The sequence below is a fragment of the Sus scrofa genome, chromosome 1, assembly GCF_054392235.1.
Source record: "Sus scrofa isolate SSC_HxYL_T2T_F1_AM1 chromosome 1, Sscrofa_HxYL_maternal_Yorkshire_Landrace_v2.0, whole genome shotgun sequence".
In the NCBI taxonomy this organism is placed as follows: domain Eukaryota; kingdom Metazoa; phylum Chordata; class Mammalia; order Artiodactyla; family Suidae; genus Sus; species Sus scrofa.
In genome coordinates this window covers 65,680,108-65,706,021 of record NC_139383.1, presented here as the reverse complement: position 1 = coordinate 65,706,021, position 25,914 = coordinate 65,680,108, and the positions used below count along the sequence as shown (strand labels likewise).

General features: G+C 39.7%; 2 protein-coding genes across 9 annotated transcripts in view; one reads left to right on the top strand and one right to left on the bottom strand.

Annotated features, from left to right (window-relative positions):
• Positions 1-25,914, bottom strand: part of LOC102160801 (uncharacterized) — a 1,256,521-nt gene that overhangs the window by 145,705 nt on the left and 1,084,902 nt on the right. The window contains exon 13 of one of the 8 annotated variants that reach the window (XR_014806247.1): positions 125-308. The exons of 6 other annotated variants lie outside the window; for them this stretch is intronic. The gene's annotated coding sequence lies outside the window, so the exon portion shown is untranslated. Of the gene's footprint in view, positions 1-124; positions 309-15,067; positions 17,938-25,914 lie in introns of those variants that run through there. One more of the 8 variants, XR_014806265.1, reaches the window with a different exon arrangement.
• The window catches only part of LOC106508906 (uncharacterized), a 352,985-nt gene that overhangs the window by 229,736 nt on the left and 97,335 nt on the right, over positions 1-25,914 (top strand). The window lies entirely within an intron of this gene.

The window sequence follows — 25,914 nt, the reverse complement described above, 5'->3', positions numbered from 1 at the left end:
GTGAGTTTTCAGTTAGTGACCTTAAAAAAAAAATCGCAAAAGATCTTGTTCCGAATTTCCAAAAATATAAGCTATAATAGGGGAAGCAAAATGATTTTTGGACAAGTTTTATTCTGTAACTCACCCACTCAACTCAGCTTTAGAGTTTATAAATTTCACAGCACAACCTTTCACAGCCTAGGCACCTTTTCCTGGGTAGCACTGACAAATAGGCAAAGAGTAGGCATCCACATCCTAGCACACGTAACATCTAAAGCTAGTGCTTATTAACCAATAACACACTGTGGTAGAGAGGGCTTGGTTAGGTCCTGTGGGGGAAAAAAAAAAAGAAAGAAATAATAATATCCCTTGCGGCACTACTGCTATTCAGATAGATTTTCTTTGTACACAGGTGTAACTCCTGTTGACATCAGGGCCTGAGTGGCTAAGCCAGTTGACTTTGTATTTTAGAGTTGCTTCCTTATCCAACTCAATAGAAGCAGAAACCATTTCTCATATTTATCCTCATGTAAAATGTACATGGATAAATCATTTAACTAAATGTAAGGTGTCAGAAAATGGTTCATACAAAGAAAATAATATTATGCAGTATAAACTCCCATTAAGTGGTAATGTGTCTGACATTGATTGAAGGAGATTAAGTCCAAGACTCTCTTTCTCATGACATTTGTTCAAATAAATAAAGGTAACTGGAGGGAAAAGTTGATGCTTTCATCTCATTTTGCATATAAATTTTACCTGTGTGGGTTTTTTTTTTTTTTTTTTAGCCATATTTATTCACAGTACTATATTACTGGATATATTACGGAATCCCGGATAGCATGATAACTGTCAGTGAAGCAAGATCATAATTGACCTTTATCACTGAAAAAAAGGTTGGCTACCTAAAGATAAACTTTTCATGTGGAATTTGGAATGTAAAGAGGAGAGTCGAGGCCATGGAAGGAACACATCTGAATAGAAATCTATGAATATTTCATGTCTGTTAAGAGGTTGGAAACTTGCTGTGACATTATCCTGACCCCTGTCCTGAAATATTTTCAAAAGAATATTCTGATCGGCAGCAGACAACTTCAGCAGAGATAAGCTTTTCTTACTTAGTAGGGAAATTAAATTGTGGTATGAAAACGTGTGTTCTTAAAGCTGTTCTCTGCAATGAACTAAACTGTGTGCCTAATGTTCTAGAAGCAAGAGGCTAACCAATTTTCTTGCTGAGAATAACCTTTCCAGTGTGTCTTTTCCTTTCATATTTGGAATTTTAGCTGTCAGTATAACTATTCTACTGCCCCAATCTAGAGAAATTATTGAGAAGAGGCACTTCTATGCCAAACGTCAGCACAGTGTTAATATATACTCAGTAAACACTCATGTGATTAATTGGATGTGTTTGTTGTCCATTCTACCCCAAGCGACCTAGGTTCTGTCAAGCCAGAAATTCTTTAATAAAAAGTAATTTTTGGAGAAATGAACATCTGTCAAGGCCCCTTGAATATTTCAAATAATGCCATCAATAGCTAGTGTTAATAAAGTACTTAATAAATAATCTGTTAGACATTCCACTTTGTTTCTTAAATACATCATTTTATTTCAGTAGATAACATCATTATCCTCACTGTACAGATGAAGAAACATGTACTCAAAGTCCAGCTATTTTTCTAAGATTGTAGTTAGTAGATGATTGAATCTAGATGTGCCAAATGTCATAGTCTGATGGAGAAAATCCTAGTGAACAAAAAGCAATTGGAAACAAATAAGAAAGTTGTGTGGTAGAGATCAAATATGTGAGAGCAAATAAGAGAAACAAGAAACAAGAAAGAGTAGCTTTTAGTTTTAGAGAAGAAAGGTAGCTAGAAGAGGCATTCCTATGCAGAGTTTGTAGTAAAGAGTAATGATGTATTGATGTGAAGTAAATACAAATTGATTTTATTTTTTTTCCATAATAGCTGGTTTACAGTGTTCTGTACAGCATGGTGACCCAGTTACACATACATGTATAGATTCTTTTTTCTCACATTATCCTGCTCCATTATAAGTGACCAGACATAGTTCCCAGTGCTACACAGCAGGTTCTCATTGCTAATCCATTCCAAAGGCAATAGTCTGTATCTGTTAACCCCAAGCTCCCAATCCATCCCACTCCCTCCCCCTCCCCCTTGGCAACCACAATTCTATTCTCCAAGTCCATGATTTCCTTTTCTGTGGAAATGTTCATTTGTGCCATATATTAGATTCCAGATATAAGTGATGTCATATGGTATTTGTCTTTCTCTTTCTGACTTACTTCACTCAGTATGACAGTCTCTAGTTCCATCCAGGTTGCTGCAAATGGCGTTATTTTGTTCTTTTTGATGGCTGAGTAGTATTCCATTGTGTGTATATGTGTGTGTATATATATACGTATATATATACCACATCTTCCTAATCCAATCGTCTGTTGAGGGATGCTTGGGTTGTTTCCATGTCTTGGCTATTGTGAATAGTGCTGCAATGAACATGCAGATGCATGTGTCATTTTTAAGGAAAGTTTTGTCTGGATGTATGCCCGAGAGTGGTATTTCTTGGTCATATGGTAGTTCTATGTACAGTTTTCTAAGGTACCTCCATACTGTTCTCCATAGTGGTTATACCAGCTTACATTCCCACCAACAGTGCAGGAGGGTTCCCTTTTCTCCACACCCCCTCCAGCATTTGTTACTTGTGGACTTTTAATGATGGCCATTCTGACTGGTGTGAGGTGGTATCTCATGGTAGTTCTGATTTGCATTTCTCTAATAATCAGTGATGTGGAGCATTTTTTTTCATGTGCTCGTTGGCCATCTGTATATCTTCCTTGGAGAAATATCTGTTCAGGTCTTTTGCCCATTTTTCCATTGGGTTGTTGGCTTTTTTGCTGTTGAGTTGTATAAATTGTATATTTAGAAATTAAGCCCTTGTCAGTTGCATCATTTGAAACTATTTTCTCCCATTCTGTAAGTTGTCTTTTTGTTTTCTTTTTGGTTTCCTTTGCTGTGCTAAAGCTTGTCAGTTTGATTAGGTCCCACTGGTTTATTTTTGCTTTTATTTCTGTTGCTTTGGGAGACTGACCTGAGAAAAAATTTGTAAGGCTGATGTTAGAGAGTGTTTTGCCTATGTTCTCTTCCAGGAGTTTGATGGTGTCTTGTCTTATATTTAAGTCTTTCAGCCATTTTGAGTTTATTTTTGTGCATGGTGTGAGTTTGTGTTCTAGTTTCATTGATTTGCATGCAGCTGTCCAGGTTTCCCAGCAATACTTGCTGAAAAGACTGTCTTTTTCCCATATTATGTTCTTGCCTCCTTTGTCAAAGATTAAATGACCATAGGTTTCTGGGTTGATTTCTGGGTTCTATTCTGTTCTATTGGTCTGTCTGTTTTGGTACTTGATGACTGTGGCTTTGTAATATTGCCTGACTCTGGGAGAGTTATGCCTCCTACTTGGTTTTTGTTCCTCAGAATTGCTTTGGCAATTCTGGGTCTTTATTGCTACATATAAATTTTTGGATTGTTTGTTCTAGTTCTGTGAAAAATGTCCTGGATAATTTGATAGGGATTGCATTGAATTTGTAGATTGCTTTGGGTAGAATGGCCATTTTTACAATATTACTTTTTCTGACCCAGGAGCATGAAATATCTTTCCATTTCTTTACATCTTTAATTTCCTTGATTAATGTTTTATAGTTCACAGCATATAAGTCTTTTATCTCCTTGGTCAGGTGTATTCCCAGGTATTTGATTTTTCAGGGTACAATTTTAAAAGGTATTGGGATTTCCAATTAACATTGCTAAACAACTCCTTGGCATATATCTCATGTGATAAGGATTTTTAGGATACATAGACCCCTTAACGAACTGTATATGCCTGTGGTGATCTTAACTAGTCTCTTCCCTGAGACTACAGAAGACTGAACCTGGAACATGTATTTCAACTTAGAACTTCCCAAGCCTCCTGGCTGCTTTGGCTTGGCATCTAGTCAGGATCTGACATGCTCTGGGTGGTAGAGGCACGTCCATATCCTTCTCCAAGCACTGATTTCTGTGGGAGGCCCTGGATTCATTGAAAGCTTTGAAAGACAGGCACGGATGAAGTGTGGGGGCCAGGGAGTTAAAGGAATAAGACTGTTGGCATTATATTTTAAGACCTATTTGGACTTCATTGTTAATAATTAAAAAAAAAACCAACAACCATAATATGCTTCTAATCAATAACTTGTTTGGAAGATAGACATTTATACTTGGTGCATGATCTAGTTGAGGCCGCTTTAAAAAATTTTTTTATTAGGGTATAGTTGATTTACAATGTTCTGTCAATTTCTGATGTACAGCAAAGTGACCCGATCATACATATACATAACATTCTTTTTCTTATATTATCGTCCATCATGTTCTATCACAAATGATTGCGTATAGTTCCCTCTGCAGGACCTCATTGCTTATCCATTCTAAATGTAATAGTTTGTATCTATTAACCTTTTTAGACTGAAAATCTAACCAAGAAATTCAGCCACTGAGAACTACAGAGGTGCAACATTGAAGTGAGCAGATCCACTAGAGGATTAAGAGGGCCTTTGGTGTCTACAGGCAGTATAAAAATGCCTTTAGGGTTATAAGAGTAAAAATGGACTCTTTCAGGAAACCCATAAACCTGCTCCGGGCTGAAATTCTCCAGTTGGGCATAAAAAACAGCAGTTTGTGTATATACTTCTGGTTATGAGCTAACAGGTGTCTGGAAATGAAGAAACAAGTCACATTTCTGTGATAGAGTGCTCAGAATTTCTGAGCCAATAAATTTTCTTTGAAAAAAAATTACACTGTTCTATCACTATTGGTTGATAATAAAACAGAACTTGACCTGCAAGTTAATAAAGAAAGCATGTTTACTAATTAGGCTTTATTCTGGTTGTCCCATGTTAATTGCAAAATATCCATCTATCTCATTTATGAATATGTTAATTTATGTCAGAGAGGCCCAAATTTTGAGTATGCCACCTCTTCCTTTAATTAGATCAAAGGAAAGTCCATCTTAGGTTTACAAGATGGATTCTCATTTTTAATCAGTAAAATAAGTTTGACTCCTGAAAGGCATCTTCTTTGACAGTTGGAAAAAGCTAATTAACAGACATAACTGTATTAATTGCATTATATCACTGAATTCTTATCAGTTAGCTTATGTTGCTTGCTTGCTAATGCAAATAGTTGTGGCTTTGGTGGAGTCAACTCATAAACGTCTTTCTAATGCTAACTAGCAATCAATGCATGTAAAATTCCTAATGTTTCTTTAGGGAATTCTACATAATAGATGTAGTCTCTCTTTTGAGTTATGCCCTGCTATTTAGTATAATTAGTCCTTAAAGCTGCACCTATCGTATTATCAGCTTCCTGGAAGATAAAGAACATACTTTATTTGTTTAAGAACAAAGAATTATAATAGTTTCCTTTAGGAATCCTTCAGCAATAGGCTAAACGGAAATCTGTGTCTCACCAAATAACTTCAAATTCATAACAATGAAAATTTTGTACCTTTAAAAGAATCTGTGAAAAGACTTTAACAGGGAGAGAATGTCTAGGGAAGGCTTAGAGCTGTTGGCCCCAGAGATTTTCAAGTGTTAGATCAGGGGCTATTTCTCTGTTTAGGCCCTTCCAGGCACCTGCCTCCATTGTGCTACCAAAGGCACACATCAGGCACTGAGGGACTAAGGCTCTTTTACTACATGTCCTCCATCCTGAGCTACAAGGAAGGATGTCACTGTTGATTGTGAAAGTATTTTTGTGAGGAGGGCCACCTCTGATTTTTCCTTCCAGGTGTGCCTCCAAAATTGGTTGCCTGTGTTCATGCAGGTGATTGTAGATGTTTGACGATGGTCTGGATTACATTCTACTAGTGCTCTTGAGTTAAATTCTCCCATGTCCTGGGGAACATGCCTGCCTTGAAACTTTTTGGTTAAGCCTTGATGATGGGGCCTTAATAGCTCTTTCCTCCTCTATAAAATATTTCTCCATGAAAATATGCAGGCTGGATTAGCCATACTGAGTGGTCTATGAACATGAAACTGGGTCTAAAGAAAATAAGCATCACATGCAGAAGTTGACAAGACTTTGATATTGGCTACATTGCAGCTAAGTCACACCCAGGGGAAGCCATTAGGACCTAATTTTGAATCCTCTAAATCCACATACAATTAAAATCCTCCAGGGCTTGGAGAGACTAGTTCTGCAGATTTGTTATAAGCATTAAGGCACCTCACTTGTGTATGTCCAGTTTATTTCTCTGCAAATTTGTACCAGATCCCCCCAAACCATGTTAGTCCGAAAGAGAGAGAGGAGTAAAACTGACATTTATAAAAATACCACCCTTGCACTTTAGCAGTACCTGGGACCACATGCATACCCACTCCATAAACTAATTGTGCAATGCAAAAATGTCACTGTTTCTAGAGTAGGCATCTTTTTACATAAACTCATTTATCATCTAGTGTTATGGTAATTTAAAGGTAAATTCTCCACTTAGTCTTCTCCTTTGCGTTTCTACTGTTTCCACCTCCTCCCCCAACCTTAACAAGACCAAAATAACAAGTAAAACTTGCTGGAGGGACTAGAAAGTACAATTAAATTGAATGGAGAAGGCCAAGGCTAGGTGAAAAGGACAGATGAAGAGTTTCTGACAAGGAGGTTTCATTATCACCAGTTGTTTCCTTGTAGGCATTCATTAAAACATCACCTGTTTGAAGGTCTATCAATACATTCCTTCTTCAAGGATGGGAATTTGCTTCCCAGAGCTCTGAGTGAAAGAAACCTGTGTTTAGGTATTTGGGCTGCAGCCTCCCCCTCCATTTATACCGACTGCTTGTCCCTGGACCATACACATGATGCTCTTGGTGGCAGAACTTTGCTAATGCTTGTTATAGTTGAGAAGAAGTTCCTGCTACTGGAAGTGCTGGGTAAAAAAAAACAAAAAAAACAAAAAAAAAAAACATTTCCCATGAACTCTAGCAGAAATCTCAAGACCCTGGCACCGTACAAAAGTGCTAGAATTTCCCTGCCATTGTAATATTTGCGTGTGAATATTGTAATATTTACATTGTAATGAAAATGAACATTAACCCTAACCCTAACCCTAACCCTAACCCTAACCCTAACCCTAAACCTAACCCATTGTAAATATTACAATGAACATTGTAATATTTACTCAACTTTACATAGGCTTCTCCCAGGGAGAAGTGTGTCCAGTGCCAAGTCATGTAACAAAAATGGAAGCAAGTTCTTATTAGAATTTCAGAATCAAGTTTAATTCCAAATGAGGCCTTTTTGGAAACAAGAGACTTGCCCTTGCAGATTTGGTAGCTTGATTCCTTAGTTGCCCACATAGTTGCACAGTCTCATATATTAGACTTTGGTCCTCAGAGAGTCCAGTGGACACCAATGGTCATTAAGAACATTACGAATCAAACCTGGGTTGCTTTTCATTTTTCTTTTTTTTTTAAGTGCAACACCCATGTGGCATATGGAGATTCTCAGGCTAGGGGTCAAATTGGAGCCACAGCTGCGGGCCTATGCCACAGCCACAGCAACGCCAGATCCAAGCTGCGTCTGTGACCCACACCACAGCTCACAGCAACGCCATATTCTTAACCCACTGAGCAAGGCCAGGGATCAAACCCACAACCTCATGGTTCCTAGTCAGATTTGCTTCTGCTGCACCACCACAGGAACTCTGGTTTTCGTTCTTTATAACTCTAAATTCTGCTAAGTGAACACATGCTTTTCCTTTTAGTGTGTCTTACATTGACTAAATATTTATAGAGACTCACTGTGTGCCAGAACTTTTTCAAATGCAAAGATAAACACTGCCATTGTATTTGGTGAACAGATGGAGAAATTAATTAAATAGAAATAAAAGCCCTGCAAAGGGCACAGCACCCTGGACCTTGTGAGGGATGGTTGGCCTAGAACTGATTGATTATCTGCTCAGATATCTCAAAAAGTTATACTCAGGCAGAACAGCACACTGCCATTCTTTAACTAATAGTGCACGCCTATCCCTCTGTCATCCCAAGGCCAGAATGAGGAGCCGTGCTGTTTCCAGTTTGGCTGTCTTCCTTTTCTCTTTCAGTTTCCCTTTGTTGAAAAGCCACGTGATTGAGTGACATCCATCTAAGAGACATTTAGGCATCTACCAGATGGTTTCCAGGGCTGGCTGCACTCTTTGAGCCATAGAGGAGCTCATGATGACAGCACACGCCATGGCCTTTCAGAGACCAATGTTGAGTCTCCCCTTCAGAATCTCCGTGTGGCCACCCAGTGGCCCCTGCCTCCACAGGGCACAGCCTCTGACTTCTCTCTACTTCTTGCATGGGACCTAGGGGTCCTTGCAGGCTGGGAATGGTCTCCTAACTCAGGAACCCAGCTCATTTTCAGCTTCAGTTACTTCTTTCTCCCCAACATTTTCAGAAATATTCTCTCTCATAGAATCTGTTGCTGATTCCCATAGGATTTTATTTACCTTTCTCTCCTATTTGTTTCTTTCCTCCTATTGACAGAGTTACAAGGAGACTTCTTTTTTTTTTTTTTTTTTTTCCTTTTTTAGGTCCACACCTGCTGCATATGGTAGTTCCTGGGCCAGGGGTGGAATTGGAGCTACAGCTGCCAGCCTACGACTCAGGCACAGCAATGCCAGATCTGAGCCACAGCTTGTGGCAATGCCAGATCCTTAACTCACTGAGCGAGATCAGAGATCAAACTTGCATCCTCATGGATCTAGTTGGATTCTTAACTGGCTGAGCTACAATGGGAACTCCAGGGTCTTCCTCTCATTGTGTTATTTTAAGAGAAAGATCTTCATTCATTCATTTTTTTTTTTTTTTTACCCTTCAGCTCTAAGAAAGAATCTTGAACAATTAGGCCATCTGTCTTCTTATTTAATGATTATTAATTTAAAAAAATCATGATAAAAGGAAAGGTTTTCTTGTAGTAAGTAAAAATATCTCTTCTCAGCATTTTATTTTTATTTTTAAATTTATTTTATTTTTTTATTACTCAATGAATTTGTTACATTTATAGTTGTACAATGATCATCACAATCCAATTTTATAGGATTTCCATCCCACAACCCTAGCGTGTCCTCCCACCCCCTGAACTGTCTCCTTTGGAAACCATAAACTTTTCAAAGTCTGAGAGTCAGTATCTGTTCTGCAAAGAAGTTCATTCTGTCCTTTTTTCAGATTCCACATGTCAGTGAAAGCATTTGATGTTGGTGTCTCATTGTATGACTGACTTCACTTAGCATGATAATTTCTAGGTCCATCAAGGTTGCTACAAATGCTGGTATTTTGTTCCTTTTAATGGCTGAGTAATATTCCACTGTGTTTATGTACCACCTCTTCTTGATCCACTCCTCTGCCGATGGACATTTAGGTTGTTTCCATGTCTTGGCTGTTGCACATAGTGCTACAATGAACATTGGAGTTACATGTGTCTTTGTGAGTCGTGGTTTTCTCTGGATAGATGCCCAGGAGTAGGATTGCTAGAGCAAATGCGAGTTCTATGTTTAGTTTTCTGAGGCATCTCCATACTGTTTTCTACAATGGTTGCACCAATTTACAATCCCACCAACAGCATAATAGGATTCCTTTTTCTCCACACCCTCTCCAGCACTTATTGTTTGTAGACTTTTTGATGATGGCGATTCTGGCTGGTGTAAGGTGGTACCTCACAGTGGTTTGGATTTGCATTTCTCTAATAATGAGTGATGTTGAACATCTTTTCATGTGTTTCTCGGCCATCTGTATGTCTTCTTTGGAGAATTGTCTGTTTAGATCTTCTGCCCTTTTTGATGGGGTCGTTTGTTTTTTTTGGTATTGAGCCATAGGAGGTGTTTATAAATTTTGGAGATGAATCCCTTGTCAGTTGATTCATTTGCAAATATTTTCTCCCACTCTGTGGGTTGTTTTTTTTTGTTTTGTTTAGGGTTTCCTTTGCTGTGCAGAAACTTTTAAGTTTAATTAGGTCCCATTTGTTTATTTTTGTTTTTGCTGTCATTACTCTAAGAGGTGGATCTGAGAAGATGTTGCTGTCGTTTATGTTGGAGAGTGTTTGGTCTATGTTTTCGTCTAAGAGTTTTATAGTTTCTGGTCTTATATCTAGATCTTTAATCCATTTTGAGTTTATTTTTTTGTATGGTTCTTCACAGCATTTTAAAATGGCATCTTAGAATGAATTTGTTATTGAGGCCAGAAAGTTGCTGAGGAAAAAAAGAAAATTAAGATTTCCCTTTTAGGGCCAAATTCCTCAAATCCTGATATGATAAGATTCTCCTCTTTTGGATTCAGGGGCCAGGACGGATCCATCATCCTAAGATAGAGAGAGCATTGCATTTGGTACCATTCAGACCTGGGTTTGAATCCTGACATAGCCACTGTTAAATACTAGCCACACAACTGAAGTTATTAAGTTTCTCACCTATAAAACGGAGATGCTTATTAGCAACTTCAGCCAATATTCAATGAATACTGACTTTTAAAAATTATGAAAATCACTTGGGAGATAGTGAACATTCAATTACATTTTGCGCCTCTCTTTGCTCTTCCTCACTTCTAGATTTTTCTCTTCAGGAAGGTGGGTAATCAGCTCATCTTGTGCAGCTTCAGGTTGTGGTGAAAAGGAACCCTGAACAGCAGAGCTGCATACCCATGCACAGACACAGGCCATCTTTGTTTGGACATGGGGACAGAGTGCATCCACCATGAATGACACAGAATTTGCCCCTGTCTTCTTCCCACTCTGCCCTTGGAGGGGCGCTGAGTGGGCCTTGCCAAGTCAGAAGTGTGAGACTGCTTTGTAGGGGGCTTGTAAAGGGACCCAGGGAAAGGAAAGACAGCCTTTATGCCCCTCTAGAAACCCCCCCCCCATGGGCTGTAAGGATTACAATTTCAGAGCAGAGAAAATGGCAGCAATCCACAAAACCCATTTGCTTATAAATTTCCGAGACCGGGTCAGTCTAGGTAAGGGCAGTCTATATGACTGTCTGAAATGGAAATGACTGGGTATTATTTGTTTATTTCTCAAATGTAACATTTATAGAGGACCTATTTCAGTGCCAGGCACTGCCAAAGTATAACAATAAGTAAAAATAAACATAGTCCCTGCTGTCACTGAGCTTATGGTTTACTGAGAGAGAAAAACAGCCAAATAATCACACAAATAGAGGCAAACCTAGAAAACTGATACAAGCCTAAATGGGAGGTACACGGTTTACTCTGGAGCTTGTAATAAGAAGATTTGAACTAGTTGGGGAATAGATAGGAGGGAGGCCAGTGATCAGAAAAGGCTTCCTTGAGAGCTACAGTTTGAATAAGAGCTACGTTGGCAAAGAGGAGAAGACATGCAGGAGCAAGACCCAGTGGCAGAAGGAACAATGTGAGCACCAGTATCTGTCTGAAAGCAGGCGGAGTGCTGTATGCAATGAGGCTTGAAAGGTGGGCAGCAGCCAGGTTATTCTGGTCTTTGTGGCTCTTTCTGTATCAGATTGCAAAAATCCAGGGGTGAAAGGCTTGCTTTTAAAGCCCGAGGGCCTGGGTTCAAATCCTGCTCTGCTTCTTTCTAGCTGTGTGATATGGGACACAGGGCTTAACCTTTCTGCATCTTAGTATCTTCAACTTCATAATAAGGTCGATCATAATAGTACCTATGTCATGGGACTTCCATACAGATTTAATGAGTTGATTAATGTAAAGCTCTCAGGGTAATGTCTGGCACCTAGCAAGCACTAGGTAAGTGATCACCATTATTATTTTGTCATTTATCTGAAAGGTGGCAAAAATGCCCTCGTGGTTGCCCCACGGAGAGCAAAACTGGTTTGGATGTCTAGAGTGATGATGCCACTAGGCATCAACCAAAAGAATATGAAAAAGTTATTGCTCACATAATGAGTCCTCTGCCAAGGGCAGGTGCCAGAGCCACTCCAAAACGGCTTGAGTGAAAGAAGAGGCAAGTGGCTTTGGTTTTCATTGTGGATATAGAGGGAGGGGCTGGCCTGAGAGTCCCACTGGCAGGCAAGCCTTGTGTGGTTGGAACTTCTTCGCTGGCACCAAAGGAGAGTGTGGTCAGTTTCCGTCATCAGCTTACCCAGATCTGGGGCAAAGGAGAAGAAAGAGGAGAGGTGGGACTCAAAAATTGTCAGTGGTCCAGCCTCAAAAAATGAGTCAGACTATTCCACACCATAGGGTATTAAGAAGAGAGGTGACTTGGTCAGGAAGCTCAATTTGGCTTCAAGGATGTATCTCCCCTTAACAATATTACATATCCTTCATACTTTCTTCAGAAAATGAGGACTTTTTTACTTTCAGGATGACAAAGGGATTCTGTTGACTTGTCAAAACATTTTATCAGCTGGATTGCGGCTGTGTCCATACTCATTTAATTCTTGGTCATATGAATTGATTAACCAAATTTATGTGAACATTATATATCCCGTTAGAGATACCATTTCTAATAGAATTTTACAATGTGCCAAATGTTGACTGAGATTACTGTGATGCTTTTTTATTCTTTGATGATTTTTACATTTGTGTTTAATATCATTTCAAAATGCTGAAAATAATAGGTGCTGCTTAAAAGGCAGTGCCATAATTTTTCTATCTTTAGTTAAAATGCATAGTCCTTTTTAATCTCTTCTATCATTGCTCTTTTTTTCTTTGATTAGCTTAAATGAGGCTAAACTCATTGAATTCAGCAAAAGCCAGGGCACAGGATGGGAGTTTCATATTTCTCTTGAGTTCAGCCATTATGGGATTGTTCAGTGTCTTTTTTCTATGTCAGGTTGGGTTTTGCTGGTCCGAAAACAAATAAAGCAAGCTGACATCTTCCGTGCTGTGCTTTGCTCAAAAGTTGAATTAACTCCGTCCAAGCAATGCATCTATGATTTGACCTAGCCCTAATGTTTGACGACAATCCTGTGTAACATCTGCCATGACTGCATGAGAACTCATTTTAACTTTTAAATTTATGTGGGGAAGCAAAGTCCCTCTCTCACCTCACTCTGCGTCTTTTCTCTTGACTTCCACAGTAAACGTTACGGTTTTGCTCACCAAACACTCAGTCAATTAGACGTGGGGAATCAGTCAACCTCTCACTCTTCTTTTTCTGTTGAAACTGTTGCCAAATCTCATCAATTAGATTTTGATTTTTAATTTAATTTACATTTTTAATCAAAGTAATGCATGCACATGGGTAAAAATCAAATGATGACAGCAGAATTTGTGACAAAAAGCAATAGCCCCTGTCCCATCCTAGCCCTGTTCACCATTGCTTTCTTTCCCTGTGATAACATTTATAGTGTTAGCAATGACCTTGTGCTGTTATTTCTTGATGTACCAACTTTATTTATTTATTTATTTATTTTTGTCTCTTTGCCCTTTCTGGGGCCACTCCCATGGCATATAGAGGTTCCCAGGCTAGGGGTCTAATCGGAGCTGTAGCTGCTGGCCTACGCCAGAGCCACAGAATCTTGGGATCTGAGCCGCGTCTGCCACCTACCCCACAGCTCATGGCAATGCCAGATCCTTAACCCACTGAGCAAGGCCAGGGATCGAACCTGCAACCCCATGGTTCCTAGTAGCATTCATTAACCACTGAGCCACAACAGGAACTCCTTGAATTACCAACTTTAGATACTGTCTGTTGAATTTTTGATAATAAGTGAGAGCTGGTATCACTCACACCACCCCTTCTCCCCTGTCTTTTCCCACCCTAGCTTCAGTTCTTTCACTGGTTAATTCTAGAACTTCAACACCTTACTTCAACCTCTACGTTTTGTTTCATCAGACATGGACGGTGTTTCTTGACCTCTATATTGAGAGATAAAGACATTGGTACTCACAATTTTCCATCACTTCCCCCCCCCCCCACTTCCTTATCTCTGCCAGCAACGTCATTATTTTGATATTGTGAAAGTCAATAATGCTGACATTCTATTTTCTTGTAACAGATCATTTTCCATAGTTTAGTGGTTAATAATTAGATGAAAACAAATAAGCACATTATTCTGATTTATAGATATTGTACATTTGCAGAGCAAAATTCTGCCTATTTTTCTATAGCACCACTCCTATTTTATTTCAGTAATTCTACCTAAATTTGCAGCATCTCTTGCCCACACTAGTGCTACCGTATTTAACTGATGGAGCCTTTCAAGCTTTCCCTCTTCAAATTGAACCCACAGTGATGCAAGATTCATCTTCCCCAAGCATAGCTCCATTGACATCATAGCTATTTTCAAAATCCTTCAGTAGTTTGGCTAAAGCATCTTGTCAAAATTGTTAACTTAGCTTTCAAAATGTTTTACCAACTTTGTCCTTATGTTTATGTCCCCACTACTGCCCCCATCCATTTTATGCTCTACATTTTCCCCTGTAAAAGTCCTGCCCCATCCCACTCTCATACATTTGTTCACAATGGACTCCTGTCCTAGAAGTCTGCCCTTCTGTCTACTTTATAGCTGAGACCAAATATCTTCTTCAACCCCAAGGCCATCTTACATGGTAATTTTCTTGTAGCACAATTGTCTTGTAGCATTTTATACTTCCATATCTGTTTTAGTACCCTGCTTGAATTATGTCTTTGGACTTTTTCTGTTTGTTTATTCCCCATAATATCCATCATACTGAGCACTAATCAGACTCACTCAATTCCAAAAATATTTATTTAATTGAATGTACTTTAAATTTTTGCCTGTGCTGGTAGGAACATTGCCTTGCTAGGGGGTATTCTATACATTTGTGTAAACACAGGAAAAATTAGGAAGTATGTTTTATGATTTGTAAATGACTTTGACTTCCACAGGAAAGAGGCCATATCTATTCATGTAAAAGATAATAAAGAAATTTAATCTTTAAAATGTAATTAATTTAAGAATATCTTTCTCCTGAGTTGACTCTAGAAGGATGTAGCAATTCTGAATACATGTATAATGATTTCCTCTTCCCTGCTCAATGTCTTTATACATGTGTGACTAGTAAATAGCTTCAAAAGCCAATATTTGGGTATTTTCTTTTCCTTTCAATTTCTTGATATTTCAGATGAAGCCTGTCTGGGATTTCATTTTGTTCATAGACATAAGCATAATAATCCTTTCTGCTCTCAGTGATACGTACACGTCCATGGGATGGTTTGTCTGTGAATGGATATCACTAGTTAGATCTCCATGACCCCAGCTCTCTTTATGTAGGAAAATGGGGTCCCAAACTATTTTTATTATGGACTTTCCCCTTTTTCTCTTGTATGAAGGCAGGCCACTTTGCACACCCTCATGGATTGTTGGAAATTTCTTTTCAGAAACTTTTTTTTCAGAGAATTATATTCTTTTTCAAACATATAAACATCTATCTATAATTTCACTTTCTCAAGAACCTACTAATATAAAGTAGGTGGAGTATATTCGTATCCACTGTATAGACATAGAAGCCGGTTTCTAGACAATAACTAACTTACCCACTAGTCTTCTCACGGCTACATGAGGGAACTAGAACCCAGAACTCCTGCCATTTAGTGCCGAGACCAGCTTAGCAGGATGGGGCTGAAGAATGGGTGCTGTGAAACTTAAGGAAAAAAGTTAATATAAAACAAGACACAGAGACGTTTATCTTAAGTAAAGGTGGGAACCAGGGGACTCAAGGTCTCAGGGACCAAGAGCCCTGCCTCAAGAAACCACACTGCTTTTTATTGTGCTCTTTAGGATTACCTCAAGTGAGAAGGGGGTTGTAGGTGAAGGATATAGGGTTTTTTTTTTATTATTTTATAAATTCTTTTATTATTTTAAAAGTCACATAGCTGCTAGATGGTTAAACTTTTACTCTGACCTTTAGGCATTTAACAATCATTAGCATTTGAGTTAGCTATCTATGCATAGCATTTCAGAGAATCCTCACTGTGCTTCCACAAAAGGCATGCCTATTTTCGGCAACCCAGCGTGCCTAGGTTTGCACCTTGGTTCTCTTTGCTAATGCATATTCTGCTAATGACCGCTCCTAAACCACTTGGCCATGAGGTTCCTCTTTCTCTTTTTCTTTAGAGAACATATCATGCTTGTGCAAACGGCGTGCCAATCTGCACAGGTCCGGTGTGTCTAGACCAATGCATTATGTCCTTATTCAGCTGACCCTATGAATAACTTAGGCCTTTAGGTCTTTGTTCTTAAGCTTAAGTCATTTACCATCACTGTGACTGTTTTTTTCAAGCAGGAAGATGGGGTAAAGTAAAGCAGGACAAGATGGGAGTTTTCAGCAAAGAGGCTAAGAAAATATTGTAGAAACATGTCTCACGACAACTTAGTGCACTGATCCCACAGTGCCATGGAACCTCATATTTTGCAGGTGCTCAGATTCACATCCAGCTACCAAGTTTAATTTAATGTTGAAAAATAGACCTTACATGTTTAAGAGAAAGGCATTCCATTTAATATCCGCATGTATCGTCTATTTGTCATGGAAGAAACATGTTCCATTTATCCTAGTCTTCTTTCCCATCCCTACCATTCATGTGCCCTCAACTGTCTCCATTTTAGATCTTTGAGTCTTAGCGCCCCCCCCCCCTCCTTGTTCTCTGATCACAAACTGAGTTTTCTGGGTCTGAGTCAAGTGCGGGGCAGAGGGTGGAAGATAAGACAGGGAAGGTGGGTGGGCAGGGAGATGGCCAGTGAGTGCTGGAGTGTTATTCTTCACGTGGTGTTTTACATTTTAATGATGTTTCTTCTTGGGGAAGAAGCATTAACCTGTTAAAATTTCCATTTTAAAATTCATAATGAAGAAAAATGATCTATCCCAGAGAGAGTTTAGAGCATACCAGACTGAAGCTAAGGGTAGGACTTAGAAGAACTTAAAAAACCCTAAGCTGTTCAAAGTCTGGTAGGCTTGGTTCACTTTAATGAAGAAAAATAAAACAAAAACCTCCTATAATATCAAAGAAGACTTTCAGGAGTTCCCAGGTAGCTCAGTGGGCTAAGGATCCAGGGCTGTCACTGCTGTGGCCCAGGTTGTTGCTGTAGCATGGGTTCAGTCCCTGCCCAGGGAAATTCTGCATGCCATGGGCATAGCCAACAAAAACCTGCAAAAACCAAAACCCACTTTCACTCTCATTTTTGCCCCTTGAGGTCACCTCTGAGTCATGAGAAATTTTTTTTTCTTTTTACCTATTGCTTCTCAGTCTATACCTCAGAATTGGCCTACTGAAGTACTCTTCTCATTTCATGGAATTGAGGGTGAAGGTGTTTTCAGCCATTCACACACATAACTTGGGAGTATAAGACACTGTTTTTTTTAGTGATAACAGGTTGCCGGATCTACCTGCCTTTTATTCCAGTCAGTTCTAGGCAAGCCTCAAGAGTCGGTCCAGACTGGCTGTGTTTGTGCCTACAGAGAGGGGAGTTAGACTTCCTCTTACAGAGCAGCAAAGAAAGGGGTGGAAACAACCCCATTTCTTTGGATTTTTAAGTTTCTCTTTCCTCTGGAATGAGAGACACAGACTCTGTCTATGTCCCATATTCGTGTTTCTCAGAGGGGCATTTGTTGTCATCACAGAAGATACTGGAACTGTGTGGTCCAGCACCTGTCATCACTTCTCCTGAGCCTCAAGGGGGACCATCCCTGTCCTTAAATGGAGCAGAGTAGACTTCTTGAAGCTTTACCTGACAGTGACAGTCAGGTTGAGATTGATTCCAAGGCTTTTATTCTTGTATACATTTGCAGTAAACAGACTTCTAGCGTGGCCCCTAAGATCCCTGCCCCATGGTGTACATGCTTCTTCTTCCCATTATTCAGTCAAACACTGTTCTAGGGATTAGGGGATTTTGTAGATGTAATTAAGGTACCAAATTAGCTGACCTTAAGAAAGGGAATTACCCCAGGTGGGCAAGTCCATAAAAAGGGCAGAGCTTTCCTGGAAAAAAAAAAAGAGAGAGAGAGAGAGAGAAAAGAGAGACTCAAAATGTGAGAAGGATTCCATGCCATAGAGATGCTTTCCTTTTGGGCTTTGAAGGTGGAGGGGCTGTGTGACAGAAAATGGGGGTTTCCTCTGAGACCTGAGACTGACCCCTGGCAGACAGGAGAAAAGAAATAGGACCTCCATCCTACAACCACAAGGAATTGCCTTCTGCCACAACCACGTGAGTCCAGAAGAGAGTATGTGCCAGATGATTCTGTCCGACACCTTAATTATAGCCTTTGTGAGACTCTAAGCTGAGAACAGTCACACCATGTCTAGACTTCGACATACAGGAACAGTGAGTAAATAATTGGGTGCTGTTTTAAGCTGCTAAGTTTCTGGTAATAATGAATAGAGCAGCGGTTGCATTGTCATATGGAATGTTGTCATAAAGTCACCTTTCAGCACGATCTGGGAAGTGAGCAAGTTTTTTGTTATGTTAGAAATCTAAAAGATGGAGCTCCTTGTCGCTGCTACTGAAATAACCCTACTCAGCACGTGACTAGTCTCGACCTGGTAGCTAGTAAGGAAAAGTTCTATTTAAATCCCATCATCCTTTATGCCCTATAGCTTCATAAGAAAATGAATAGAAGAGTACATTGGAAACTCTAAAGTTCTTTAAAATGTGCGGGGAGATTATTTTTTTGGGTGGGGGTGTATGTCAGAGAATTTTCTATATCTTCCTGTGTTTGGGTCCTTATAGCCATATCAGCAAACTCCAGGAAGGCCCTAAATGAGAAGCTGCCTAGGAAAGAGAAAGTTGCTCTGTTTTTATGGGGAGGCAGCCTCTTTGCACTTTTTTGACAAGTTCCCAGATGTTTTTCACAGTCCACAGGTTTAAATCTTCCTTCCCTGTAAATAATCCCTGTCAATATAGTATATTTTTATAGGTAACTGAATCACGATGGCTAACCTTGCGGTATTAATGAAGAAGTCAGCGCTGTCCCTGTAGGGCTGTAAGGAAGAGCTTAGAGTATCTGGCGAGAGCCTGGCCACTTGGCTGAAGAAATCATTGAACACAGTTTATTGGATCGAGGCCCATTATCCAGGTCGAGTCCTGACACTTGTCAGGCTCCCTCCTTTACTCTGTGTGAACACAAGGAAGCCATGAGGTTGAATTTTGCAAGTGGCTGTTAAAAATAAAGTTCACTCTTGTTTAGTTACACCAGTACTAACTGACTCGTGGTTAAAAGGAGGGCAGTGGGATAGTCTTCACGTTACTGGAGACAAATATGTTACATAATTAATTTTGTTCCACAGTCCTAAAAGTCAAGAACAACTGAAATCTTATATTTGATAAAAATCTAAGCTGCTTTGTCTTATTTTGCTGCTTGAACAACTAGTTCATTATAGGCAAGTGCTGATCATGTAAAACCTTGAACTCTGGCTCAGGATAAGCAGACTTCTTATCGTTGTGACCATGTGAAATAGGGGGTTCTGAGGTGAGGCACATCTTTTAAGACAAGGGAGTCCTGCAAGTTTATCTAAGATGACACAAACACCAGAGAGCAAAAGCAAGGCCTCTCCTCCAACTGCTGAGCCAAATAAGCACTGGGGCCAAGTAATTAGTGCAACACAAAGGCAAGCATTACAGTATCAGAGCCAACCTCCATTGTCTCCTTGCACCCCGCAGACTTGACACGTTTTCTCCTGGGCTACAGCAACTGTGATTTGGAAAGTAAACAATTTATCTGTCACATGACTGGATCAGTCCTTTAGACATTCGCAAGCCTGTGATGATCCCTGGACCCCAGCTTCAGCCACCAGTGAAAATCGCTGGAGCTGGCTCACATTGGGGGGATGGAAATGGGAGAGATTGGGAGTAAGTATCTGGGTGTTTTATCAAAGGCCTCTGATATCCAAGAACTGAGGCCCAAGGGACATGGGTGGGAGTGAAAGTTAGGGAAGCATTTAGTTTCCAGCAAAGGCCTTGAGATTGTGAAGAAAGCCGGGAGAGTTTGATCTGGATCCACTCAGCTTGGAGATAGTAGAAGGGCACCGAGACCAACTCCTTGTGTTTTGGGGTCTCCTGTGTTCTGGAGAGGGTAGTGAGGTATAATTCTCTGACTTGGAGAAGTCCCAGAAAGCTGCCTCATAGCAGTCCTGATGCCCTGTAAGTGGGTCACAGGCAGTTTCCTGTGCCTGGAGGCAGTTTTTCCCTAGGTGACACACCTGGGACGCAGACGTTTTTATCTTTCCTCATATGTCATGTACATAAATTCATACAGAATAACATAATATAGCAAAGTCAGATTTATCTTCGTACTATTATTAAGGAGAATTCCTTTAAGTGAACGGGTGGCTTAGGCACATCCATATGATCAAAATAAAATTCGGAATCTCCTTTGTCAGCTCTCTTGCTCAACCACAAACTTACCATAATTACTTAAACTGGAAAAAACATACCAACTTAACTCTCTTATGTTTTTAGTTACCCAGTTTTATGTTTGGCTAATGAAGATTAGAAGCAAAAAAAAAACCTTTGGAGCATGCTTTCTGGAGCATTTCATTTTCCCTCCAGAATGGTGACCAGAAATGTATGGGAGCTATGGAGCCATCTGATTGATGGCATGAGACCCATCCATAATGACCTAGATAATGATGGACAGCCATGCCCCAGATTGATGCTGGTCATTGAATAAGGTGCATGGTAGTATTTCAGGCCACTTTACAGTGCAAGAGGATGTGGGGTGATTGGTGACATTTCTTGCAAATTTGCCTAAATGCAGAAGTAAGAGATTTCAGAGGTTTGTTGTTTAGGTTGGGTTAACCCTGGTGGGGTCACGTTGTATTGTGGCAATGCCATATATTTCATGTGACGTCCTATCCTAAATAACAATCACAATAATTTAGAAAATGATTGTATTTTAAATTACTTCCTACAATAGCCATTTATTAATTCTCATATTCAATTTTTTCAGCCACTGTACATTTCATATTTCTCCATCTTTTCTTCCTTCCCTAATAAACTTAACAACAAAAGGCTACACTTTATTTGAAAGAAAAGGTGCTTCAAAATTGCTTTATCCTTATTCATGAAAATCAAAACATGCACTAACCTATTCCATTCAGTGGGATTTATTCTGGCTAATTCTGTGCAGGAGGAATTGGGTGATGACAAGGCTTTTTTGGAAGTACTTTGCTTATACTGTATCTTAGTTGAAGTGAGACATGGTGACCCAGGCTGAATAGCAAAACAGTTAATTCTACACACACTGGAGTCAGATCTCTGGCAAATGCTGAATTTACTATTCACTGACTTGGTGACTTCTGTGATTGTCTCTAAGCTTTAATTTCCTCATCTATGAAATGGGGATTTTATTTCTTAGGGTGACTGTTGTGAGGATTAAATGAAACGACTTATGTGGTTAGTAGGGTGCCCGGCCCATGTTAAATCCTCAGACTCAGCCACTATTTGTAAGTGTAGCCTCATTCTTATCTAGCTTCTGTCTGAAGCTTAAAGGCTGCTGATAGAACCATCTTTTGCCCCATGCTCTACATCTCTCCCTGCTGGGCTCTGTGCAATGATGGCATTTATTGTATAATTCTCCCACTTCATCTCCAATGCTTAAAAGGTTCTTCAAGCGCTCTTAGCCAGGGAGATGAGGAAACTGGTTTAGTTGAATTGTTTCCTTCCAGCAGTCTGGCTGCTCTCAAGCAAAACCACAGGTGAGGCAGAGAGGGATGGATGAAGGCTGAAGGACCATCCAGAGACTCAGTTTCTAGCCTTACTTCCATCCTCTTTTCTGGACATTGAGCTCTTCTTTTCAAATCCTGGTTTCCAGAGGACCTTGGCATAGCCTTCCAGCAGACAGTGAGTAATGCCTGCTAGGCCAGGCTGCATTGCAGCTACAAGCCACCGGCCTCCCACTGCAATTCTCTGACCAGCTAATAACCTTCCTGGGCCCAGAAAGCAAAGCAGCCATTGTCACACCATGTTCTGTGGAAATGGGGCTCTGTGGCCCCGTAGGTGCAGAAAATCTATGTATGCTGTAGCTCTCTGGAACATTCAAAATGTGTTAGCATATTAAGGTCTCTAGAACTGCACTAAAGAAAGGTGGTGAGGAGTTCCCGTCATGGCTCAGTGGTTAACGAATCTGACTAGGAACCATGAGGTTGTGGGTTCGATCCCTGGCCTTGCTCAGTGGGTTAACGATCCGGCGTTGCTGTGAGCTGTGGTGTAGGTCATAGACGTGGTTCGGATCCCGCATTGCTGTGGCTCTGGCATAGGCTGGCAGCTACAGCTTCAATTCGACCCCTAGTCTGGGAAACTGCATATGCCGTGGGAGCGGCCCAAGAAATGGCAAAAAGAAAAAAAAAAAAAAGTGGTGAATTTTTGTTTAGTCAATTATTTCATCAAAGTTATTTGACCAAGCAATCCCCACCTCATTCCCAGAACACCTGAATAGCATATCTCACCTGGGGACACTCTGGAATAGTGGTTTCATTTGCTATTGTGAGAAGCATTGTTCACATTCTCTTTTCCTGCCTGGAAGAGATGCGTTGGTAAGAAAAAGAATGGACTTTTTTTTTGGCTGGAAGGTCTATGGCCGGGGATCAAACCCATGCCACAGTAGCCACCTGAGCCACAGCAGTGACAACGGTGGGATTCTTAACCTGCTGAGTCACCAGGGAACTCCCGAAGAATGGACATTTTAAATGAAATCAACTATTAGTCAGACTTTCTCTTCTGAATCAGATGGATTCTTTTTGGAGAGAAGAATGTGCATATATATATTACTGCTGTCACATTGCTTCTGAACTGGGTTCACTTCATAGCTCTATCTTCCATTTCTGCCAAGATTCACTTACTACTGGGATCAGGCAAAGAACAGGCACAGCTGACACTGTAGCCATGAGCAGTTTCCATACATGCTGATGAATGTTTACATTTGTTCCATGCAGTCATGAGCACCATAATTAAACATAAACAAGTAATTCTGATCATGGTTCTAAGTACAATTTGCATTTAAAAATTAGAAAGTAAATTGTAATGACATAGCTTTCCCCAAACAAAAACAAAACCAAAACCCCCAAACAGCCCTGTCTCCCAAATAGATATGCTGAGTGTTCCTTTTTGAATGAAATCTGGTCAAGTGAAAATTGCCATCTCTCCTATGGCGCTGCTTGGCCTGATGGATTCAGTGTCCTGAAAGGATATTTTTGAAGAACAGAAAATTAAGTTACTTCATAGATATTTAGTTTAACTCTTCTGAGGCTTTACAAATAAGATGATTATCCATAATGTTGCAACTTTTGCTTCATAAATGTTATCATTGAACAACTGTAATCTTTTTTCTTTCCTTATCTTTCTCTTTGTACATACACATGCTATGCATCATCTTTCCATCAGATCTGTCTTCTAAATGAGAAAAGCTGAAAATTTTCAAGAGTTTTTTACTTTTAATTCATATTTCTGAAAATCAGAAATTGACAGTAAAATGAAATTATTGTCTTTTTGTGTCAAAATATTTTTTATGGCAATTATGTTAATTAATTAGGTTATAAGGGTTTGGGATAAGTTTTGCCAAATTCTTTTTGATTTTTTTCTTTATTTTTTTGCTTTTTAATGCCACACTTGCAGCATATTGAGCTTCCCAGGTTAGGGGTCTAATCGGAGCTACAGCTGCCAGTCCACGCCAGAGCACAGCAATTCCAGATTCAAACCAAGTCTGTGACCTACACCACAGCTCACAGCAACGCTGGATCCTTAACCCACTGAGCAAGGCCAGGGATCGAACCTGTAACCTCATGGTTCCTAGTTGAATTAGTTTCTGCTGAGCCATGATGAGAACTCCAACCAAATTACTTTTGAAAACTCATGCAAGTGTTAAAGAACTGTTAGTATATTAGCATCCAGAGAGCAGGATCAGGACTTCATAACTCATTTCTAAGGCATTTCAAAGTTAAAAAGTTTGAATCAGGGGAGTTCCCATCATGGCTCAGTGGAAACTATTACCATGAGGACTCTCTTAGTAGGTGGGGTATCCAGCATTGCCGTGGGCTATGGTGTAGATCATAGAGGTGGCTTGGATCCCCTGTTGCAGTGGCTGTGGTGCTGTAGCTCCGATTTGGCCCCTAGCCTGAGACCTTCCATATGCCTAAGGTAGGGCCCTAAAAAGCCAAAAAAAAAAAAAAGTATGAATTGGTTCTGAGCGGAACTCAGGTGGAGTTCTTAGGTCTTTGCTAAGCTACTTCAGAGCTCATCATCCGTTTCTTGGTCTGCAAAACCAAGGGCCATGATTCTTTGAGTATATTTGCTTAATGGTAAAGGGTAAGCAATTGGTCAGGTTGTATTTCAACGTAGTTTGGATTTAGAGAAGGAAATACCAGGCTACTTGATTAAGTAACACATTTTTCTTCCTTTTGAGATGTGAACAATGAGGACTGTTGTTAGCATTTGGACTTAAGTGGTAAAAATTTGTGATCATGATAATGAAACAGGACCTACATTTGGGAAAGATTTTGGAGAACATTAGGAATAGAGTGTTTTTTAAAGCTCTGCTTAAGGTGAATCCAGAGCATTTATAGCAGTTGTCAGCTCTCCTGTGGCTTTGTCCTTAGAGGGCACTAGGACCACCTCAGCCCTGGCCAGTGGTCAAAGCATTGTGTCCAAGAGACCTCATGGCATTGTCTATCAACACTCCTGTGGTTCTTATAATGTCAGTGTTGTATGGACCCTAAAATCACTGGCATAAATTATTTCATCTGTGAAAAGGAGACTTAGATAACTTCCTTCCTCTGTATAATGAGAAAATAGTCACAACTATAATCAATGCTTAGTTTTACAGTTTTACAGATGTGGCTATTGCAGGAAGGATGTATTATGTACTTAGAAAGCAATAATAATAGTAATAATGATAATAACAGTCCTTCAGATCTTGCACTGAAGGATCGAGGATAACAAAATACGGATTTTGAAAAATAGTTTTTGGAAGTAAAAATAAAGACTGAAATGATTCTGTGAAAGAACGCTGAAAGAATTCGTTCATGTCATCTCTATATTTCTCTGTGGAAATTGTGAGACTTAGTGAAGGAGAATGATAGCACATAATACAGTAGAATGATTTGGCTAGGCTACATATTTGGGTGTGAAAGTGAATTTCTTTGAAGTCAAAAATATGCTTTAGATTTTTGAAGTTTAGATTTCCTAGAAGTTCTGCGGCCCCTGGACTTTCAAAGCCATCCAAAACAAAATCTGTAATTTATTTTCCTATTACCTTTTTATGAGGTCTTATAGCCACCATAACTTCTTTTGTGCTTTGAGATTTACAGGTTAGGTCCTGTAAAAGGGCACTGGTGTGACCCTCTAGGCCAGGGCTGTATATCTTGCCTTTCCATTTCTGGGCCACCAAAATTAATGAGGGCATCTTTAAGTGACAGTCTCCTTATAGTGTTCCAATGACCAGAGTCCAAGAGGTTAAATAATTTTACCACCACTGTTCTCAAATTTAGACACTATAATCAAGTGAATTGACATAGAAGATAATGTTGACAAAGCTTACAGCCCCTTGTGCCAGATTTCAAATGGGAACTAAAATATTAATAGAATTCCATTTGGGATATTATCAAGAGTGTGGTACCTCTACTTTGAATTTTATTCGTGTTTGTAATATTATTCAAAAACTGAATCCACTGCACTCCTGCTGTCACTCAGAGTAGGCTTGTTGTTTGACTAAAGGAGAACTCAGCTTCAGGGTGCCTCACTGTCCAGCAAAATGTGGTACCAGGAAGGGCAAAGCTGTTCCTGCCTGGGAGAAATATCCCCTTTTGTAAATAGCCCTACGTTGCCAGTGCCTTTTAGACTCCTTAAAGCATTTTTAGCTAAAAATACACAGCCATTTACAATAGAAATTTTATTCTCTTCTGTCAATTTTTTTTTTTTTTTACCTTTTAATGTACTACACAATGGAAACAGCATTTCATGCCCAG